The sequence below is a fragment of the Microtus ochrogaster genome, unplaced genomic scaffold (assembly GCF_000317375.1).
Source record: "Microtus ochrogaster isolate Prairie Vole_2 unplaced genomic scaffold, MicOch1.0 UNK8, whole genome shotgun sequence".
NCBI classification, from domain to species: domain Eukaryota; kingdom Metazoa; phylum Chordata; class Mammalia; order Rodentia; family Cricetidae; genus Microtus; species Microtus ochrogaster.
Window position 1 is genome coordinate 2,337,312 of NW_004949106.1, and position 4,645 is coordinate 2,341,956.

Sequence of the window (4,645 nt, forward strand, 5' to 3'; positions counted from 1 at the left end):
GGTCTTTGAGAAGGAAAAACTTATTCACAAGATGCATCTCGTGAATCACGCTCAGTTGTGAGTCTTCAACCGCTATCAATACAGAAGAATGTTCTTCTGCCTCAGAGGAACGCGCTCAGGTTTGTGATGGTGTTCTCTGTGGCTTCTGAAAATAGAGCAAAGTAATCCATACGGTTTCTGTCATTCTGTTCCTTACCATTGATGATATTGACTCCCTGGCTTTCGGCGTTGTCTGGCTCAGGGAACACCCACCGAATGGATGTGATAAAGATCTACCAGGGAGAACGCAGACAGCATTCGGTTCTGTGCACCTTCCCGCCACCGTGGCGGGCTAGCGCAGACTAGAGGAGCTCAGGATGCTCGCTTCAGCCCCGCAGCAGAGCCCGGGGGGCCTCCGGGTCTCCTCTAAACACTTCAGGGTCCCACTTAGCAACTGTCAATAGGAGAATAGACGTTTGTCTGCTTCCCGAGAGCTGATTAGAGCTGTGGTCTCTTCTAAGTCGTGACGTTCCCCGGAATTTTCAGGCTGAACGGCTGTAACTAATAACGCCCGAAGTCTGCAGCAAGGGCCCTGACCTTTAAAACCCTCCCTCCTAGCAGAAAATTGGCGTAAGAAATTTCAACATAATAAATGCTTTAATTTTTTCTTTTGCTTAATCTTGATCCAGAATTCATATGGTTGAATCTAATTATGTCAGCGGCCCCTTGCCACCAGGATCGGTTTAGATGAAGGGGTTTGGGAGATGACCGCGATAGGGGAGAACTAGAGAGATGAGATAATTCTATTTGCAGCTGATTATTAGAGGGGGGAAACGCAAACTCAAAACGAGAGACCCTTTGGTCTTTTCTGAGATGATTTGTGCCCACAGCTCAATTGGAGGGTAGATTGGAGGGCCCCCCTGAGCTGTGCAACCTGAGATTCCTTTTGATCTTCGGCATGTAGCCGAAGAGTCTTGGTGCCCACCAGTTGATAACAAAACCACCGCCTATTTGCCGTTAGCCTCTTGTGTGTGGGATTAGGAGAGGTTTCGAGGAGACAGCCGGAATGCGACATGTCCTCAAGTTGGTGGGGAGGCTGCAGACACGGGATCTAGTGACTTCACTTCTGCTTCTAGGAACCACGGATCTTCTCTGGGGAGAGGGCAGAGAGGAAGTCTTCTGAGATATTGTGACTGGCAAGTCTGTTATGCTTTGGTTCGTTTGTTTTACATCTGTGTTCTGGAACCCTTTAGAAATAGGGAAGCCCATTCTTTCCTCCTGAACTGGGTGATCCAGGGGTCTCGACTGGACTGGGTTCGCTGGCTCTGTCTGCCAACCCATTTCTGTAAGTTCACAGGAGGAGAAAGTGTCTAGTCCCTGAAAGGCCTCTAGAGCTAAGGGCAGAGTGGCTGGCCATGTGATTCTGCTACAGTTTACCCAGCACATCATGGGTCACTGTTTGATTTGATTCTCAAAATAGCAAGCGTAACAAAGAACGCCATGCCTGTACTGGAGAAAACACACTTAAACATATAGGGACGTCCCCCAAACCGATGAGGGAGGAGAGAGAAAGTCAAAAATGAACATAGTTTGCAACTGATGATCCCTTCTCTTTCTGTGAAACTCCGAGGGGGTCAGAAAAAGTGTGGATGGGTAGAGGTTGGAAGGAGAAGGCTGCTGACCCATGGCTAACACAGCTGTCCTCTGGGGGCTCCTGGGCTTACGCTTGAATTAAAAAAACCCAAGAACATACAACCCCCATTTCTTGCACAGTGCAGCTGGCCTAAATGAATTACCAAATTAACTTGCAGCCAACTCAGGATTTGGGGAAAATCTCTAGTTCGCTCATAATTCCCACCTACACTGATTAAAAAAAAAAAAAAAAAAAAGATGTGATTTGTGCCTTCTTGCCGCTTTCAAGGCAGAGCGGGGAAATGATGGCTTAGTTCCCAGGCAGTAACTCCAAGACGTTGACTGACTCTGGGAGAGAGGAGAGCGGGCTTCCTTCTCGGCAGTGGGAAAGAGTCTGAGTAATGAAACATAGCAGAATTGTTTGGAGAGACATGTTAACTCTACTTGTGTGGCCAAGGGGCTAATCAGGATCTCCATCAAAAGGACTAAGCCAAGGTACATATGGGACTCATTCCTACATTTTTATGGCTTAAAGACATGAACTGTGTATCCCGTTACACAGCAGACCCACGGGAGTGTGGGCAAGATAAGGTCGAAGAAACACAGCAACTCCACATGGCATCGTGATAACCTTTTCATCAGACATTAGAGGCCGAGATTGTGTAATGGCGCTTTCTTTTATTGGGTTTTTTGCTCACTGCCTTCTGTATTTACAAATGCGTGTCTTGAAGAAGCCTATCGTCCTGTGTCACTAGCTAACGACGGAGTGCCACCAGAATACTGTGGCCCCTTGTGGCTTCTGCAACTTCTAAAACCTGCAGAGGGTTCAGACAAGGCTTCAAAATAAAAGCGCCAGAGAAGGAAGGGCTGGAGCAGGATGAAAAGGCCTGTTTTTTTGCTAAGGTTTAAAATGCTAGCGAGCCATCACGTCAAAGATTCTCATATAGGGATGGAAGCGAACGTTCTCTCCTCCTGTCTAAAACAAGAAAGCAAGGAGGGACTCAGGAGTTTGGGTTTCTGGTTCATGGACTCCCAATCTAAGGACAGGCTTGCCGCTGAATTCTTTCTAGAGACTTTCACATTTATTTTATTTAATCCAGCACTAAAAGCAAAACAGTATAACATGCTGTGAAATGTTTGCTTTTAAAGGGAGACCCGAGCAGCCAGTGAGATGGTTTTGTTGGTAAAGTTACCACCTCCAACCCTGGCAACCTGATCTTCATCCATGGGACCTAGGGGTTGGAGGAAAAAACCAACTCTGGTAAGTTGTCCTCCGACATCCATACATGGCCCATGACAAGCCCCGCTTAAACACAAGTAAATTAAAAGTGTAATATGTATGTAATGCATATACATAATATTAAAAGGGGTGTTTGCTTCTGAAAAAGCGAGAGTCGCTTCTCGTGAGCACAACCTTGGGGAGGGCATGCTATGAAAGTTAACTTCCTTCCAATAAACATTGTTCACTGACCAACAGTGATCTATGTTTTGCTAGGATAAAGTAACTAAGGCCATTATGGTTTCAAGATAGTAAAGAGTTAGTATAGACTCAGCCTACAGTTATTCAATGAACCATAATCCACGTGTCAGTACCCTGTAATCCGTGTTAAATATGATTTCTGGCTTCCGCTTACATATTACTGTTCACCATCAAAAAAAACCAGGACAGGAACTCAAACATGGCGAAATCCTGGAGGCAGGAGCTGACACAGAGGCTGACATGGAGGGGTGCTGCTTATTGGCTCTCTCCTCATGGCTTGCTGAACCTGTTTTCTTAGAGAACCCACGGATAGCTCCACCCACCGTGGACTGGCCCTCCCCGGTTAATCACTGATTAAGAAAATGCCTTACACTCTTGGCTACAGCCGGATCTTATGGAGGTTTTTTTCTGAGTTAAGGGTCTTTTCTCTCCAGTGACTTTAGCTTGAGTCAAAAGGACATAAAACTAGCCAGCATACAGTGACACCCATCTTTAAAAAAAAAAAAAAGGGCAAACATTTTTGGTAGAAAAAGCATAGCTAATTCCTGTTTAATGTGGCACAATTAAGAATATGGTTGCTGCTGTTCACATTTTTCTCACCCTGGCAGAGATCCTTGCATTGAGCACTGAGTGCAGGTAAGCTATTCACAATGGCCAAGTGACAGAGCCACCTCAGTGAACAGAGAAACAAAGTGCAGTGACATCCACAACTGATGTTTTATTCAGTCACAAAGAACGAACTTACATGGTTTACAGGGGTTGGGGCGATGAAATCGGAGCACATCATCTCAAATGAATTCAGCCAGCAACAGCCACATCAGATACCGTAAGCGGACGCGCCTGTCCTGACCCGCAGAGTCTGAATGTGAATTATAAACGCTCGGCCAATAGCTCAGGCTTATTACCAGCTATTTATGCTCTGCCATGTGGCGGTACCTCGATTAGCACAGCACGTTCATCTCTTGCTCCCTCTGCATCTGCGGGCCAACTCCTGACTCCGCCCTTCTCCTTCCAGTAATCCTTAGTTTGGTCGCTCTGCCTACACTTCCTGCCTGGCTACTGGCCAGTCATCTTTTTATTAAACCAATTTGAGTGCCAACTCCTTACAGTGTAGAAGAGGATTATTCTACAGCAAAATACTACACGTTCTCTCTTGGCTTTATAGACGGAAACAGTCTTATCTGTAGAGATGCCAAAGTAGGAATGAGTCTGGGGTAAGCAGGGGTGAGGAGGTGAGAAGAACATTGGAATTCCTTTTAAAGCACATCACATAATTGCGTGAAAGTGGCCTGCATAATCCTGTACAAATTTTTTAAATAAAGAGGTAGGACACAATAGATAATGCAAATTATTTGTTCAGCTACTAATATCGAAATGTATTGCACATGGGTAAACATAAATTATTGATATGTTTGTCAGGTGGTCAGCACTTCCACCTCAGATAGATGTAAGGACCGAGAAAATTTGGTTTTTGATATGAACCATGGTGGTGACTAATGGCAGATATACATGAATGACCGCTGCCCATCATTCCCATCACCTTCTGTTAAAACC